The sequence below is a fragment of the Pongo abelii genome, chromosome 6, assembly GCF_028885655.2.
Source record: "Pongo abelii isolate AG06213 chromosome 6, NHGRI_mPonAbe1-v2.0_pri, whole genome shotgun sequence".
In the NCBI taxonomy this organism is placed as follows: Eukaryota; Metazoa; Chordata; class Mammalia; order Primates; family Hominidae; genus Pongo; species Pongo abelii.
Window position 1 is genome coordinate 30,219,254 of NC_071991.2, and position 19,542 is coordinate 30,238,795.

At 39.8% G+C, this 19,542-nt stretch overlaps 1 long non-coding RNA gene across 1 annotated transcript in view; it reads left to right on the forward strand.

Annotated features, from left to right (window-relative positions):
• The first annotated feature begins 6,687 nt into the window (after nucleotides 1-6,687).
• LOC134761716 (uncharacterized) overlaps nucleotides 6,688-19,542 on the forward strand; it is a 44,307-nt gene continuing 31,452 nt past the window's right edge. The window contains exons 1-2 of the long non-coding RNA XR_010140781.1: nucleotides 6,688-6,837; nucleotides 18,648-18,692. This is a non-coding gene — a long non-coding RNA (uncharacterized LOC134761716). The remainder of the gene's footprint in view (nucleotides 6,838-18,647; nucleotides 18,693-19,542) is intronic.

Sequence of the window (19,542 nt, forward strand, 5' to 3'; positions counted from 1 at the left end):
AATGTAGACTATATAAAATTCTACCAACAAACTACTAACTTTCTTCAACAAATAAATTGAGAAAGAGTAAGGGAAGAGGGGAGGTAAAAAAAAAAATAGAGGGAGAGAGAGAGAAAGATGGCAGGAGAAAGAAAGAGAGAAAGATTTTAGAGTCTGCAAAAACCTTAAGAGACATCCTGGTTTGAATTCTGATTCAAATTTTAAAAATACATGTTAGTCAATGGGAAAAATTTGTACATAACTGGATATTTGATAATATTAAGAAATTATTGCTAATATTTTGGTGCAATAGAGGTATTGTGTGTTTAAAAAAATCTTCATTCTTGAGACATTTATGGATGAAAAGATGTGATGTCTGCTATTTACTTCAAAATAGTTAAGGTTGGGCTTATGTGAGGGCATGGATAAAACCAGATTGGCAGTGGAATGACAATCTTGGAAGCTTGGTGATGGATACATACAGGGTCCACTATCTTACTTTCCTAATCTCGGCATATGTTTAAATTTTTTAGAATAAATCAGCAAATAATGAAGTTAAACGTCATCCATATCTGAGCTCCAGACCCATCTAACCATACACTAGGTAGTCACAGAGATGTCACTTCTATTTCCCACAGGCACCTCCAGGTCATTGATTCTAGATGCCCTTTCCTCTGCCCAGCGCCTGGTCTCTGTTTCTTCTGCTAATGGCACTGCTATTCCTCCAGCCATCCAGGCAGCACCCCAGGGCTTCATCTGAGTGGCTTCCCTCCTCCAGCCCCCCCCACATCCTGTCAGTGTCCACTGCTCAGATTCCATCCCTCCCCTCACTCCTTTTTTTTTTTTTTTTTTTTGAGACTGAGTCTTACTCTGTCACTCAGGCTGGAGTGCAGTGGTGCACTCTCAGCTCACTGCAACCTCCGCCTCCCAGGTTCCAGTGATTCTCCTCCCTCAGCCTCATGAGTAGCTGGGATTACAGGCACCCGCCATCACGCCCGGCTAATTTTTGTATTTTTAGCAGAGACGGGGTGTCACCATGTTGCCCAGGCTGGTCTCAAACCCCTGACCTCAGGTGATCCACCCACCTTGGTCTCCATAAGTGCTGGGATTACAGGCATGAGCCACCATGCCCGGTGATGCCATCCCCTTAATACCTCTCCTATCAACGTTGTCCTCCTCACTCCATGGTCATTGCACTAGCTCAGCCACTCACTCTTTCTCACTTGAGGTCCTGCAGAACCTCCAAACATCCCATACTTATTCTTCAAAACTTAGTTTTCAGGGTCATCTCCGCTAGGAACCTCTGCTGACCTCACCTTTAAGGGAACTTTGCTCTGTGCCTGCGTGGCATCCTGCATGTCTGCTTCACTGGCTGCATCATCAGACCTGCCATATTCTCATTCTTTATAGCAAGAAAGAAAAGGAGAACTGACAAGGAGGGAGGAAGGGGCTTCCTCTGCCTGTCAGCATTTTCCCCACACCCCATCTCCTAGAAGAACCCCATTTTCTGCTGCAAGACCTGGCCTGCATGCTACCTCATCCAGAAGCTCTCCTCATCCCATCAGGCTGAGTTAGGCAAGTGCATTCCATGCCCCACTGCATGTTGTCCATCCCTGTAACAAGACACAGAGGCGTGGGCTTGTTAGCACCAGTTAGTGTTTAAATCATCAACACCAGGGGGTGAGCATTTTGAAAAGTGCTTTGGGATCCAACACTCAGTCCCTGCTCAATTTTTTTCATGCTCCTCTGCTGCAGGAACTGTTTTAGAAATTGGAGATAGAGCAGTAAACAAAACTGCTCCTTAGGGATCTTGCATTTTACTGCATGGAGGCACATGCTGACCCCATGCAAGAGCTGATTGTGAAGGGTGCTGAAATGTCATAAGCACTCAGAGAAATGAGAGAAAATGAGTAGGGGAGAGGGAGGATGAAGAGGCGTCGTGACTTTTCAACTGTCAGAGAAGGCTACCTTGAGATGGCGACATCTAACACAGACTTGAGTGAGCTGATCCCTGTGCACTTGTGAGGGAAGAGAGCTGCAGGCAGAGGGTCCCCAGGGAGGGCAGGCCCCAACTTGGGACCCGCTGAGAAGGGAGACGTCCAAAAGACAGTAAGGAAGGCCAGGCGGCCAGCCGGGTGCCAGTGCAGCTAGAGCCAGAGATGAGCTCAGCAGGCTGACGGTGACCTCGATCCTATGAGGCCTGTGGACCACGGGAGAGATTCGGGTCATATTTCTCATCTGTTTGGGAGCCTTTGCAAGATTTTGAGCAAGGACCTCTCATCGTTGACTCACATTTTATAAGAACCATTGTTGGCTGCTGCCTGGAGAACAGATAGCAGAGGTAAAGAGTAGAACAGGGGCCAGGCACAGTGTCCCATGCCCATAATCCCAACACTGGGAGGCCGAGGAGGGTGGATTACCTGAGGTCGGGATTTTGAGACCAGCCTTGCCAACATGGCAAAACCCCATCTCTACTAAAAATACAAAAATTAGTCGGGCATGGTGGCGTGCGCCTGTAATCCCAGCTACTGGGGAGGCTGAGGCAGGAGAATCGCTGGAGCCTGGGAGACGGAGGTTGCAGTGAGCTGAGATCATGCCACTGCACTCCAGCCTGGGAGACAGGAGAGAGTAAGCCTCCGTCTCAAAAAAAAAAAAAAAAAAAAAAAAGTAGAACTGAGCACCCAGTTGGCAGAGGTGCTGATGGCTCCAGGCAGGTTGGAGGCAATCGAAGGAGGGTTGGATCCTGAATACACATGGAAGATAGGACAGGATTTGCAACAAGTAGGATGTGGATGGGAGAGAAAACTGTGAGTTGAGGTTGAAATGACCTCCCATAAGATCAGCAGGTAGTAGATACATAAGTGTATTTGTTGAATGACCTAGCGTGCATCTCATTCTGGTAGATTCTTCATCTCTGAATTGAAATATCCTTGAGGGCTGTGATCATGTTTCACCCGACTTTACACCACCAACACCTTGTGTAGACCTCATACACATGAGGACCCACCACATATTTCCTCCATAATCGAATGTCATGGCTTCCAGGATGCAGGGGGAGGAACACGGCTTCATTCCTGCTCTGAGTCATTGTCACTATTCCCACATCCACTTGGTGATGAGGGACACACATCTCAGCTGTGAAGCTCACGGAACTTGCTCAAGAGCCACAGATCTATTTCGAACACATTTGGAGAGTTGGTGTGTGCAATCCGAACAGTGAGTGCAGTGGGAAGTGAACACGCAGAAGCAGATGCCCTGCTCTTTGTGGGTTGCCAAGAGTTCAACTGAGAGGAAAGGGAGCATAGCCATTGTCTCTTGAGGAACAAAGATGAATCTTGCCCAAAATGAAGAATAGGCAGAGCTCTGATTCTTAAGGTCTCATTCAAACAGCCCCTTATGTGTGGTGGGTACAGATGAAGGCGCTGAGTGGGAATGGCCAGGATTCCAACCTGCCGACTAAAACTGGTCTGGGATGCCAGCTGCCGGGGTTGACTGGAGTCCAAAGTGCTGGACCCAGAGAAAAAGAAATCCCAGGGGCCAGCACTGGCCTTTTAATTTTTTTTTTATTTCTGCATCCCAGAATGGCAGAACCCACAATTGGCAAGATTTGCAATTTCCCTGCTGCTTCTTGTTCTCTGCACTGTGGCAAATGCAGCTTCCTTCAAACTTTCTGTTAATTGACTTTATAAAGTTACCCCAGAGTTAGCTCCTAGGAGGTGAGACTGGTGTGGCTGCTTTCAGAACTCAGGAAATAAAAAAACACTTTCTTCTAGCCATACCAAATACATCAACAGATAGTGTAAATATTATTTGTAAAAGGGCTAAATTTGGTGGCATGACTGGAAAGCAGGGATAAAAGTAGTTCATGTATCATGTGCCAACTATGTGGTTGCACATGACCACAGTAGATAGCAAACACAAACCAAAATGTGCTTATGGAATCTCTCTCTTTCTCTGTCATATCTATGTATATAATATAGATATAAGACTGCACACACACACACACACACACACAGGCAACCTCTTTTAATCTTGCACAGAATTTGAAGCTGTTTTCAATGTATTTAGTTTAGTTACATGAATAAACATCTAGAACTGTGAATAACAAGTTACCAGTGAAAAAATTAAACTGATTCAATAGTTCCAAGGTGATTGAATAATTTGGCTCAGATACAGTAAGTACTTGGGAATTTTATTCCTCTTAGCTAAAGCTGATTTAGTATTAAGGAAATAAATGAAAACAATCTTGAAACATGTTGACCTCTGTTACGAAGTGCAACAAATAAATTCTAGGGCATTTGAATGCATGTTAAGTCAATTTTGTGTCCTATTTTATTAAAAATATTCATGAGTCATTTCATTTGGTTGGTTGCTCTTCATTTTGACACATAGAAGTCATAAAAGCCTAGAGATTTGTTGACTAATATGCAATAATACCCTCTAAAATGTGGATTAACTGTAAACTCAACGTCCCAAATAGAAGCCTTCTTGAAATAAAAGGGGTCACAAAGCTTCTCATATAGGTGCCTCCTTCATACAACCTTCTGATGTCTACAGCCCCAGATCTAAAGGGATGAGGCTCCACCAAAGCTCAGCATGATACTCAACAGATTTCAGTATCTTGAAGCCCAGGAGTGTATGTCTTTATTCATTTGGACCCATTCTCACTTAGAAGAGAGAATCTATGGTAAGAAATGTTTCTCAAATTGCTCTTAGCTGCTTCAGGAGCCTGCATGGGTGGCTGGTCCATGCTAAGGATGGAGAGAGATGGCCTCTTGTGCTGTGGCTAGAACTGGACATCTGGGGTCTTGCTGTTTCATGTGGACCTTTAATCCACCCCTTCCTTCAGCCGCATTCCAAGCCCAGCCTTTAGAGGTAGCTCTGATGCCAGCTGTGGTGCCTTTAGAGATTCCATGGGCCTAGACTAGCTTGTTCTTTCTGCTGCCTTCCCCTCCTCGCCCCACTGCAGGGTGGCCTCCGTTCTCTTCCTCCTAAGCCTGTCCACATGCCTCAGGCGTCTTCACACAGCTGCCATCTCTCACCTACCTTCTTCCCTCTTTTGTTTCCATTTTCCTTTTGGAGAGATTCAGATAGAGACATCAGTTTTTAAATTTCTTGAAAAATGTCTTGGGATTTCAGGAAGTCCTGGAGATAAATATAGGGTTTCTATCTGTCGTGCCTTACCAGGGTGTGTGTTGAAGTTCATCCTCAGGCCACACTCTGGTTTCCCTTTTGCAGGTCCAGTCAGTCAAGCTCAAGGGCTGATTCAATTCCTGTGCAAAGGAGAGATCTGGCCCCCTCCTCCTCATCCAAGGGGCATGTGCTTTTGCCTTGGGTAATCTCAGGAAGTAACCCAAATAATAGGAGATGCAGGACATGGATTAGGAATAGCCGCATTGGGTAGATCACTATCGATTTCATTTATTCAGATTTTAGCATTTCTGTATAGAACAGTGCTGTTCATTTAGTCCTTACAATATTATAGAACTGGGCAAATTTAGTTTTATAAATATCACAATGACACAAAGAAATTATACATCCTTACAAACCTTTGTGGGATATTTTATTTGTAGCTGGAGTAGAAAGTTTAAATTTTGGTTGCCTCATTTATAGCTGCTTGGTTTTATGTTCAGCTAAAATTTTATCAATACTTATGTAAGCTGTGTATTCCTTTGGAATTTTTATTCTCAATCATTTTTATCTGATAGCAGTTTTCCTGATCACCAGAAATGTTCATGTTGACAGTTGACATTTTGAGAAACAGAGACAGTATAAAGATATAAGAAAAGGAATCCATAATTCGTGGCCCAGGACCAGTTACTATCCATAGTTTGGTGTATTTCCTTCTGCATGTAAATATTTTTCTGTATGTGTGCACATACCTTCTCGCTTATAGTGTATATTATGTTGTATATACAAAGTTATACCCTGTGATTAATTAACATTATATACACATGTTTATTTTGTATGAAAATGAAATATTCTGCACATATTGCATTGCAACATGCTCTTTTACTTTGCAAAGTACAAAGATCATCTTTTCTCCCCAAGTATCTTATTATTAAAATTATTTCCTAAGATGGATACCGCATTTTCCATGATGTGATTATTACACATTTGCATGCCTGTATCAAAATATCTCATGTACCCCATAAATATATACACCTACTATATACCTACAAAGATTACAAAAAATAAAAATGCAAAAAAATCCTGATTTTTATCAGCTGCTTATTATATCATCTTGGATTTGCCCATCTTGGATTTTGCTAATCTATTTGGGGAGTTTGCAGTTTTGTCTGTTTTACACTGCACTGAATATCCACAATAAAAATTAACTCACATCTCTGAAAAAAGAGCTGTTTCCTAATTTAATAATAAAATCATGGTATTTATTCTTATTTTTATGTGTATTTATTTGTTTATTATTTAGGGTGACATTTCAAATCTTATTGATCATTTTTTTCTTTCTTTTTTTAATTGTCTGTCTCTGGTGTTGTGATGGTTAATACTGAGTGTCAACTTGATTGGATCAAAGGATACAAAGTATTGATCCTACTTGTGTCTGGGAGGGTGTTGCCAAAAGAAATTAACATTTGAGTCAGTGGTCTGGGGAAGGCAGATCCAGCCTTAACCTGATGTGCACAATCTAATCAGCTGCCAGCGAATATAAAGCAGGCAGAAAAGCATGAAAAGGAGAGACGGGCTTAGCCTCCCAGCTCACATCTTTCTTCTTGCTGGATGCTTCCTGCCCTCGAACATTGAACTCCAAGTTCTTCAGTTTTGGGACTCCGACTGGCTCTCCTTGCTCCTCAGCTTGCAGCCTGCAGACAACCTATTGTGGGACATTGTGAGCATGTAAGTTAATACTTAATAAACTCCCATACACATATATTATATATGTATATCTCCTATTAGTTCTGTCTATCCTATCTAGTAGGATATATATGTATCCTGTTAGTTTAAGTTCTGTCCCTCTAAGAGAACCCTGACTAATACAGATTTTGGTACCAGGAATGGTTCTAGAGAAACAGAATATTAAGGATGGAGTTCTGGAGTTGGCTGTTTAATATGATTACACCCCAAAATGCTAAGAACTCTACTTATAGTATGGAGAACACTGATAGTCCTTGGCATAAACTGTTTAGAGAGTTATGCAAAATAAATGCATTTGGTACTCCTGATTCACCACTCATGAGAGGCAAAGAGTTTAGTGACTCTATACATAATACCTTTGATCATATGTGGAGAACCATGGAACAAAATGAAGCTGGTTGGTTGCTCCTAAGTTTAGTGAACACAGCGATGAAAGAAAATGATGAACTTAGGGATTCTGCCTCCCAGCTTCAGAAGCAGACACTGAGGCTCAAATCTGCTAAGATTTCCCTGAATGAGAGTCTTATCTCCTGTAGAGAAAGAACTGAAATTGTGGAAAAACAGACACAAGCTGTTATCATGCAAGTGGCTGACCTTCAACGAAAGGTTTATGCACTGCCTCACCAGGTGTCTGTTGTTAAAGTGAGGGCATTGATTGGAAAAGAATCGGACCCTGCAACCTGGAATGGGGATGTGTGGGAGGACCCTGATGAAGCTGGGGACACTGAGCTTGTAAACGCCGATGAACTTTTTTGCCAGAAGGAACAGCTTCCTCATCCCTAGTAGTGACAACATCCCCTCCCTGACCCATTCTGCCATTAGCCTTTCCACCTTTGTCTGGGGAGATAAACCCTGCACTGCTTGAGGCAAGAGTGATGGCCTCCCCTGAGGCAGTTGCCAGGCAAGATAGTGTTGATTCTCCTCTGAAGCCAACCCCAACACATCTGTTTGCTTATAGACCTATAACTAGACTAAAGTCCCAGCAGGACCCTAGAGGTGAGGTTAAGAGTATGACCCATGAGGAGGTGCGCTACACTCAAAAAGAACTGTTTGAGTTCTCCAATTTACATAAACAGCAATCTGGAGAACAGGCATGGGAAATGAATATTACGGGTATGGGATAATGGTGGAAGGAACATAGAGTTGGATCAGGCTGAATTTATTGATTTGGGCCCACTAAGTAAGAACTCTGCATTTAATGTTGCAGCTTGGGGAGTTAAAAAAGGTTCTGATAGTTTATTTTCTTGGTTAGCTGAAATATGGATTAAAAGATGGCCACTGTGAGCCAGCTAGAAATGCCTGATCTCCTTTGGTTTAACATAGAGAAAGGGATCCACAGGCTTAGAAAGATTGGGATGGTAGAGTGGATTAATCACTTTAGACCTACTTGTCCCAGATGGGGGGGGCCAGAAGATATACCCTTGACCAGTGCCTTGCAAAATAGATTTGTGAGGGCAGCACCTGCATCTTTGAAGAGCTCCGTAATTGCTCTTCTCTGTATGTCAGATCTAATGGTGAGAACCTCAGTCACTTAACTACAAAATTTAAATACAATGGGAATAACTGAGCTGGCAGGGTCCAAGTGGCAGCACTCAACCTTCAAAGGCAAGGTGGGCATAGCTGCTGTAATGGACAGTAGAGGCAAAGCGGCAATCAGAATAGTCTGACTTGTGTAGAGCTCTGGTACTGGCTAATTAATCATGGTGTTCCTAGAAATGAAATTGAGAGGAAGCCTACTGCATTCCTACTTAAGTTATACAAACAGAAAACTTGCAGGTCGAATGGAAAAGGCCAATTTGAATTATAAAAACAGAGAGCAACAGCCCCTCTACCAATTTCCAGACTTGAACCAGTTTACAGACACAGAACCCCTTGAATGAAGGGGAGGCTGGGCCCCCTTGAGGAAGGACCTCACTATATTACCAACAATTTATGCAGTGAATCTTTCTCCCATCCTTCCCCAAGGAGACCTCTGGCCTTTTACCAGGGTAACTGTGCACTGGGGAAAAGGAAATGATCAGACATTTCAGGGACTACTGGACACTGGCTCTGAGCTGACTTTGATTCCAGGGCACCAAAAACGTCACTGTGGTCCTCCAGTTAAAGTAGGAGCTTATGGAGGTCAGGTAATTAATGGAGTTTTACCTCAGGTCCAACTTACAGTGGGTCCAGTAAGTCCCTGGAATCATCCTGTGGTCATTTCCCCAGTGGCAGAATGTATAATTGGCACAGACATATTTAGCAGCTGGCAGAACCCCCACATTGGCTCCCTGACTGGTAGGGTGAGGGCTATTATGGTGGGAAAGGCCAAATGGAAGCCATTAGAGCTGCCTCTACCTAGAAAAATAGTAAATTAAAAACAATATTGCATCCCTGGAGGGATTGTGGAGATTAATGCCACCATCAAGGACTTGAAAGACGCAGGGGTGGTGATTCCCACCACATCTCTGTTCAACCCTCCCATATGGCCTGTGCAGAAGACAGATGGATCTTGGAGAATGGCAGTGGTTTATCATAAGCTTCACCAAGTGGTGACTCCAATTGCAGCTGCTGTACCAGATGTGGTTTCATTGCTTGAGCAAATTAACACATCTCTTGGTACCTGGTATGCAGCCATTGATTTGGCAAATGCCTTTCTCTCCATTCTTGTCTATAAGGCCCACCAGAAGCAATTTGCCTTCAGCTGGCAAGGCCAGCAATATGCCTTTATTGTCTTACCTCAGGGGTATATCAGTTATCTGGCTTTGTGACATAATCTTATTTGGAGAGATCTAGATAACTTTTCACTTCCACAAGGTATCACACTAGTCCATTACATGGATGACATTATGCTTATTGGACCCGGTGAGCAAGAAGTAGCAAACACACTGGACTTATTGGCGAGACGTTTGCATGCCAGAGGATGGGAAATAAATCTGACTAAAATTCAGGAAGCTTCTACCTCAGTAAAATTTCTAGGGGTCCAGTGGTGTGGGGCATGTAGAGATATTCCTGCTAAGCTGAAGAATAAGTTGTTGCATTTGGCCCCTCCTACAACCAAGAAAGAGGAGCAATGCCTAGTGGGCCTGTTTGGATGTTGGAAGCAACACATTCCTCATTAGGGTGTGTTACTCTAGCCCATTTATCAAGTGACCCAAAAGGCTCTCAGTTTTGAGTGGGGTCCAGAACAGGAGAAGGCTGTGCAACAGGTCCAGGCTGCTGTGCAAGCTGCTCTGCCACTTGGGCCATATGACCCAGGAGATACAATGGTTTGAGGTATCAGTGGCAGATAGGGATGCTGTTTGGAGCCTTTGGCAGGCTCCCATAGGTGAATATTAGCGGAGGCCTTGAGGATTTTGGAGCAAGGCCTTGCCATTTTCTTTTTTTTTTATTATTATACTTTAAATTTTAGGGTACATGTGCACAACGTGCAGGTTAGTTACATATGTATACATGTGCCATGTTGGTGGGCTGCACCCATTAACTCGTCATTTAACATTAGGTATATCTCCTAATGCTATCCTTCCCCCCTCCCCCCATCCCACAACAGGCCCCGGTGGTGATGTTCCCCTTCCTGTGTCCATGTGTTCTCTTTGTTCAATTCCCACCTGTGAGTGAGAACATGCAGTGTTTGGTTTTTTGTCCTTGCAATAGTTTGCTGAGAATGATGATTTCCAGCTTCAATCATGTCCCTACAAAGGACATGAACTCATCATTATTTATGGCTGCATAGTATTCCATATGTGTATGTGCCATATTTTCTTAATCCAGTCTATCATTGTTGGACATTTGGCTTGGTTCCAAGTCTTTGCTATTGTGAATAGTGCCACAATAAACATACGTGTGCATGTGTCTTTATAGCAGCATGATTTATAATCCTTTGGGTATATACCCAGTAATGGGATGGCTGGGTCAAATGGTATTTCTAATTCTAGACCCCTGAAGAATCGTCACACTGACTTGGTTGAACTAGTTTACAGTCCCACCAACAGTGTAAAAGTGTTCCTATTTCTCCACATCCTCTCCAGCACCTGTTGTTTCCTGACTTTTTAATGATTGCCATTCTAACTGGTGTGAGATGGTATCTCATTGTGGTTTTGATTTGCATTTCTCTGATGGCCAGTGATGGTGAGCATTTTTTCATGTGTCTTTTGGCTGCATAAGTGTCTTCTTTTGAGAAGTGTCTGTTCATATCCTTCGCCCACTTGTTGATGGGGTTGTTTGTTTTTTTCTTGTAAATTTGTTTGAGTTCATTGTAGATTCTGGATATTAGCCCTTTGTCAGATGGGTAGATTGCAAAAATTTTCTCCCATTCTATAGGTTGCCTGTTCACTCTGATGGTAGTTTCTTTTGCTGTGCAGAAGCTCTTTAGTTTAATTAGATCCCATTTGTCAATTTTGGCTTTTGTTGCCATTGTTTTTGGTGTTTTAGTCATGAAGTCCTTGCCCATGCCTATGTTTTGAATGGTATTGCCTAGGTTTTCTTCTAGGGTTTTTATGGTTTTAGGTCTAACATGTAAGTCTTTAACCCATCTTGAATTAATTTTTGTATAAGGTGTAAGGAAGGGATCCAGTTTCAGCTTTCTACATATGGCTAGCCAGTTTTCCCAGCACCATTTATTAAACAGGGAATCCTTTCCCCATTTCTTTTTTTTGTCAGGTTTGTCAAAGATCAGATAGTTGTAGATATATGGCATTAATTACAAATCTTGAATGTCATAGATTACAGCATCAGTAGACTATTATCTGTATAAAGTCACATAATTTTAGAAACTCTGTTCATGAAGTTTGGCAATGGAAACATTGCAATAACATAGTAAGTGGTTATTTTGGACACAGTTTATGTAGATAGTTAAAATGCTTTGTCAAAATCAATGAACTGTAGAATTGCATACCACATACTCCCAACATCTAACCATCTTTAAGCAGTCCTTCTTTAATCTCGCTGGGATGGTAGCATTTCAAAGGCCTAGGGCTAGACTGCAGTGAAAAGGCTATTACCCTGCCCCTGTAAGCATAGAGTGAGCGTCAGAATCCTGACGCTTGGTCTCCTGACACTTGGTCTCTGTCTCTCACTGTTACATGAACAACGACAAAACAGAGATTCTTAAAATTTTGTTGCTTCAGTTATACATTTAAAAAAGCACACATAGAGATTAAAAAAATAAAGAATAAACAGTAGATACCTATATATTCAAGCAGGAAAATAGGAAATGTACTTTCATCTGTTTTTAAGTTCTAAGACACAACCTATTTTTTAATAATGGCTGTCAAATCATTTTGACTTACTCAAAGAAAGGGATTAACTACCTGGATGCAGATAATCAAATAGCATGCACCCTTTTTCTTCACTTTCCCACCCTGCCCCCAGTCTCAGGCACACCCAGAGATTATATATAACAACGTTTTTTCCATTAGATCTTCTGTAGACAATCTCGCTGAGAAATCAGGAAAACCAAGCTTACCACATAGTGAGTGAAATCTTTCCTTTTATTGGATTTGGCTTAAACTCAAGCTTTTTGAGCAGCAAATTTGACAGGGGTTCAGGAAAATCTCTGCCTGGACTCATCCTGGAACACGGGGCCACACCTCATTTCAGAGTTGTATGGCCCAGGTATGTACAAGGTGTGGCACGCAGAAGTGAGCTCAGTTAAATAATGAATTCTGTATTCCTAGCTTCTTCTTTGCTGCAGTATTTTCTTCTTACTGGAACTTCTCTATGACCTAGTATTTTCCTCCTTTCTTTTTTTTCAAATTACTGTCAGAAAAAAAGATTCGATAAATTCATCAGTTCCACAAAACAAATGAAGGATCAGTTTAGGTGAATACTCCTTTCAAGAATTTTTTAAACTTTAACAGAAAACAAAACCTTAAGCTAAAGGTCTTTTATAGAGTTGGTGTACCAGTATGGCAGGCTAGAGGAATGTAGTTTGGGCCAGTGTGTTTTTCCTGTTACCATAACACCCAGATACCTTTTTAAAGCAAATATGAGAGCTTATATATCTCATGCCTCAATAAGGACCTCCTAACATGCCATCCTCCCAAAAGAGCAACATGTGACCGAACGTATGACATTCCCTGTCAACCAGTCAACAGAAAGATCCTCAAAATTCCTTGAAGGTTTCTGTACTTGTGTCTATCCCATCACGGAGTACACGCACGCACACACACACCTTTCTCTTATCAGCTCCATTATATCCTTACTTGAATTCAGTCTTGTTTCATTTCTAATTCAATCACCTGCATGCAGGACCAGGCCCTGATTCGGACCCTCTTCTAAAGGGTTGTGCTCTCTCTGACACAGTCATCTCTCCAGTTGCCATTCCCCAAGTTCTCTTGAATCAACTCTGCCATTTTTATGATCTCTAGGAAGTTGATAGCTTTCTATTATTCAATTATGTCGTTTCTATCTTGAGATCTTTCTATGTAGCTTGGTTTAACTAACACCCTACTTTTTTTTTTTTGGTTATTGACTAACCTTCTATAATATTGGCCTCCTAATCTTAAAACTATGATGGCAAAAGTCATGTAATATGTTAGCTTTTTCTACTAGTAATTAATACATTTAATATAGCTTTGATCTTCAAAATCATCTTATACATACATATATTTTAGTTTTGTCCTATAATTTGCTTCCACTTTCTTGCATCATTTTATTTCTCTTAATTCGTACTGACTTTTTCTGATTTTCCCATGAAACTTCTCATACTCAACAAGGCCATTTGACAAGAAAGATTTTACTATTTCTTAGATGCAATTACTGTTTTTATTGCATTACCATCCATATATATATATATACTTTAAGTTCTCAGGTGCATATGCAGAATGTGCAGGTTTGTTACATAGGTATACACGTGCCATGGTGGTTTGCTGCACCCATCAACCCATCATCTACATTAGGTATTTTTCCTAATCTCTCCCCTAGCCCCCCACCCTGCTACAGGCCCCCATGTGTGATGTTCCCCTCCCTGTGTCCATGTGTTCTTATTGTTCAACTCCTGTTTATGAGTGAGAACATGCGGTGTTTGGTTTTCTGTCCCTGTGATAGTTTGCTGAGAATGATGGTTTCCAGCTTCATCCATGTCACTGCAAAGAACATGAACTCATCGTTTTTTATTGCTGCATAGTATTCCGTGGTGTACATGTGCCACAGTTTCTTTATCCAGTCAATCCCTGATGGACATTTGGGTTGGTTCCAAGTCTTTGCTATTGTGAATACTACCGCAATAAACATATGTGTTCCTGTATCTTTATAGTAGAATGATTTATAATCCTTTGGTTATATACCCAGTAATGGGATTGCTGGGTCAAATGGTATTTCTGGTTCTAGATCCTTGAGGAATCGCAAGACTGTCTTCCACAATGGTTGAAGTAATTTACACTTTCACCAACAGTGTAAAAGCATTTCTATTTCTCCACATCCTCTCCATCATCTGTTGTTTCCTGACTTTTTAATGATCGCCATTCTAACTGGCGTGAGATGGCATTGTCATCCATTCTATCTCATTTTGTTCCGGTTTAGAAAAATGCTTCCCATTTTCAGTGTTTCCATCCACCTTAACTCAATGTGTTCACATTTCCTGTAGGATCTTTATTCATCTCTTCATTCTTGTATGCATCAACTTCCTTGAATTCCATGATATTAATTTTTATTTTACTTTGCTTTTATTATTTTTATGCTTTCCTTTAAAAACCTTTATATAATAGTTGTTTTCAAGTCCTTGTCTGTCAATTGCATTATCTCTGTCATTTCTGAGTCCATTTTTATTCATTGATTTTCTTTCGATTATGAGTCCTAGTTTCCTGTTTCCTCACATTTGGGTTTTTTTTTTTTTTTTTTTTTTTTTTTTACACTGTACAATGTGAATATCACCTTACTGAGGTCAGGATTTTTTTCTTTCAAGAGCACTGAGTTTTGTTTTAACAGGCGGTTAAGTTTCTTTCGGCTCAGCTGGATTCTTTAAATGCTTTTGAAAAAAAAGCATTTTTTTAAAGCATTTTTAAAAAGCATTTTTAAATGCTTTAAAAAAAAAAAAGCATTCTGTCAGGGCAGGTTTATAGTTCCCTATGCTAGATACTTTAGCCCTACTGTAATTCTTGACCTTTCTGAGCGCTCTTTTGAATGCCTTTGGTGTTTAATGAGCTTTCTACATTCTGCCTGGTCAGGTGCCAATTATTCCTCTGCCTTGTGCAAGCTCTAGTGAGTGTTCAGTTTCAGTTCCCTAGTAGCTGTTCTTTCCCCTATAGTTTTGTGCCTAGTCTCATGGATCCATACTCTAACCATGCATAGCTTGGTGTTCAGCCGAAGACTCCAGTGAATGCTATTGTGCTCTTTCCCTGCCCTGCTCACTCTTTTCCAATACTTTTTGCAATTCCAGTGACTTTAGACTCACTGAACTCCAATCACTGTTTCTTCAACTCAGTGAAGCTATCATGCTTTGTTTGGATTCTCTCCTAGTACTGTGTGTGTGTGTGTATATATATATATATGTATATATATATATTTTTAAGTTTTGTAAAGTTTGTGGATAACTTTTTATCCACAAACAAGGTATATTCCTCCATTTTCTAAATTCTATTTCACGTCTTTAATAAAGGTTTATAATTTACCCCCCAAAAGTTTGTGTATCTCCCTTGTTAGACTTATTCCTTGGTCCTCATGTAGTTATCGTATATTGTATCTTTTTTAGTTTTTTAAAAATTCAAACTTATAGAAAATTTCAAAATTACATAAAAGTTGCAAGAATATTAAAAAGAACTCCCATACAATCTGGAATTGACAATTTTAAACATGATCATGTTTATTTTATCATCTTTATCCATATCTAGATACATAGACACAATGGCAAAATTTCACGGAGTCATTTGACAGTGAATTGTATACATTATGTACCTTCATGCCATAAAAATTCAATATATATATTATATTTTTTGAGACAGAATCTCATTCTGTCTGTCACCCAGGCTGGAGTGCAGTGGGGCAATCTTGGCTCACTGCAACCTCCCTATCCTGGGCTCAAGTGATCCTCCCATCTCAGCCTCCCAAGTAGCTGGGAGCTGAGACTGAAGGCACGCACCATCATGCCCAGCTAATTTTTGTGTTTTTTGTAGAGACAGGGTTTTGCCATGTTGGCCAGGCTAGTCTCAAACTCCAGGGCTCAAGTGTTCTCTCTGTCTCAGCCTCCCAAAGCGCTGGGATTACAGGCGTGAGTCACCACACCCGGCCTCAATGTGTATTTCTTAAGAAAAATGATATACATACTTTTAGACATTTACAGTTCAGTTATAAAATGCAGGAAACTGAATATTTATAATACACTTTTATTTAAACTATAATCTATATTCTAGTTTTGTCTCTTACATCAATAATTTTTCCTTTACAGCAATGATTTTTCCAGTATAGAATCCAGTTCAAAATCATGAACAACAACAAACAATTCTATGGTAATTGTTTGTTGTTCACGCCATTGGCATGTTTGAAGAATAAAGGACAGGTATTTTACAGAGTATAACTCAATTCGAGTTTGTCTGATGTTTTCTTATATTTAGATTTAGATTTTAGATATTTTTCCTAGAATGTTGCATAAGTGATGTATGTTTCTTAAAGATACATGTGATAATCTTTTGCCCCTTAGCGATGTTTATTTTGATGACATGTGGAAGGTTTTGTCTGACTTCTCCACTGCTTACTTACTATTTTTTGTAATTAATAAGTATTTATGTATTATTAATCTAACAATTAACAAATTAAATCATTTCTTCCTTCAAATCTTTCTATTCTGTATTTGTATCTCGTATTTTTTTTGCCATCTTACTGCACTGAACACACAGTAGTAATACTAAGAATCAGCATCCTTGTTCTCTTTCAGTTTTTGATTCCTTCCCTCCTTCCTTCCCTTCTTCCTTCCTTCTTTCCTTCTTCTTCTTCCTGCATTTTACTTCGTATTTCTAGAAATCTATTTAAAAAAAAGAAATATATTTAATTTTTTGAGTCTATATTGTGAAATATATTTTTTCTGAAAAACTAAATTTTACCTAAGTGTTCATTTTTGTAAAATGTGACTATAGAATTTCCTTCCATTGTAATTCTGTATAGATATCTAGTTATGTCCCCATTTTATTGCCATCATTATTTCTTTGTTTTTTGTCTTTTTGCAATAGGTTTAAGAATTTTATTAGTCTTTTTCAAGAACTTAGTTTTAGGTTAATCAATCTTTTCTGCTGTATTCATTTCCCTCACTACTTTTCCATATGCTCCCTCTCTTTTTTTTTTTTTAACTATGTTATGGTCTAATTGACAAATAAAAATTACACATATTCAAGGTATGCAATGTGGTGTTTTGATAGACCTATATATTGTGAAATGGCAACAACAATTAAGGTAATTAGCATATCACCTCACCTAGCCACTTATGTTGTTGTTACGTGGTGAGAATAGTTAAGATCTACTCTCTTAGCAAATTTCAAGTGCATAATATGTTATTATGAAGTGTAGTTATCATGCTGTACATTAGGTTTTCAGATCTTATTCTGCAAGTGTGTACCCTTTAACCTTCTTCTCCTCATTTCTCCCAACTCTTCAGCCCCTCATAACAACCATTCTGCTCTGTGCTTCTATGTATTTGACCTTTTTAGACTTAGATTCCACATATTCTCTTCCCTCAGTTTTCTTTAAGAACACTCTGCTGCTTTTCTTTTCTTTTCTCCTTCTTTTCTTTCTTTCTTTCTTTCTTTTTCTTTCCTTCCTTCTTTCTTTCTTTCCTTTTTCTTTCTGAGTTTTGCTCTTGTTGCCCAGGCTAGAGTGCAGTGGCACGATCTCAGCTTACTGCAACCTCCACCTCCCGGGTTCAAGCCATTCTCCTGCCTCAGCCTCCCAAGTAGCTGGGATTACAGGCATTTGCCACCACGTCCGGCTAATTTTGTCTTTTTAATAGAAACGGGGCTTCTCCATGTTGGTCAGGCTGGTCTCGAACTCCTGACCTCGTGATCTGCCCACCTCCACCTCCCAAAGTGCTGGGATTACAGGCACGAGCCATCATGCCTGGCCTCATTTTCTAACTTGTTAAGCTGGTTTTTGAGCTTTTATAAATAAGCATTTATGAATATAAATTCCCCTCATAATACTTTGACTATAGCCCATACATTTTGATATGCTGTATTTATGTTTTGTTCACATCTAGGTATTTTAAAATATTTGTTATGTGTAATATTTGACCCACGAGTTACTGAGAAATGCATTTGTAAATGTCCAACTGTATAAATTTTAAGTTATTCTTCACTGATTTCTAACTTAAGTCCACTTTTCATAAAATATGCCAGTGTGACGCTTGTTGAGGTTTGATTCTTTCCTTACTTTTCCATTCCACATCCTCTCCTCCTCACAGGTTCACACAATAGCCTGCAGGCACTGCGTGACCTTCTCTCTCTCCAGTGTTTACCTTTTGGTCTTATTCTCCTGCCACTAGGTCATCCTCTAAATCAACACATTCTAAAAATATTGGCCCATTTACTGTTTCTTGGACATGCCCCGTTTAAGGCCTTAGAAGTTGTTGTTTCTTCTGAAATACTCTTCCCTTAGAAATCCAGATGTCTGTCCTTGCTTCTTCACCCCCCTTAAATGTTGCTCAAAAACTACATTTCCAGGGAGGCTTTTTCCTAAACACTCTTCAGCAAGGCCAACTCCCTCCCTGTGTTCCTCCTTTGTCTTCTATTTTTCCATAGTACTCACCCCCATGGAATACCATACACATGTTACTAGAGTATAAGCTCCATGAGGGCAAGCATTTTTATGAGAATTCATTTTTCTCTTTGTAGCATCCCCTGCAACTCAAAGAGTGCCTGGCACGTAAGAAGCAACCTGTAACTATTTGTTCAAAATTTTTTTCTCTTTAATCTCTCATGTGCTGTTAGATTTCTCAATCTACCTTTTTGATTCTGTACATTTTTTCTTTATACTTTTAAGACTATGTATTAGTTTTATACAAGGTTAAAACTGTTGTGTGTTATTGGTTAATTTAATGTTTTATGACATAATCTTATAATCCTTTTGCCTAAAATTTAATCTATCTGACATTCTTACCTCTGACCCAGATTTCTTTTCATTAGTATTTAATGAGTTTATCTTTTCTCCATTCTTTTAGTTTCAACCTTTCTGTGCAGTAATTTCAAGTGTTTCTTTCAAGTATCATTTAGTTAGACTTTATCAAAATCTAATCCTACAAACTCTGTGTTAATATGTTTATCTGATTTACATATATTGTGATTAATGGTATATTTGCATTTCTTCTGCCATGTTATTTTATAGTTTCTAATTGCCCTGCTCTTTCTTTTCTTGTTTCTTACTTTGACTTAATGGATTTAAACTCATTTCATCATACTAGTTGGGAGCTTATATATTCTACCCCTATTGTTAGGAGCTACTCTTACATGTTATGTTAAGCTACTCTTAAACGTAACATACATACTTGGCATAAAGTCTAAAGTTACTTTATATCTACTTCTACCTTCCTTGAAAACAATTATTACTAAGGTTTCATAATACTAATACTTGTTTAGATTTACCAGCCTGCTTTCTTTTTTAAGATCTTAAAAATTAAAAAAAAATTTTTTAGGTACATAGTAGGTGTATATATTTATGGGGTACTTGAGATACTTTGGCAGGCATGTAGTAAGCAGTAATCACATCATGGAAAGTGGGATATCCATCCCC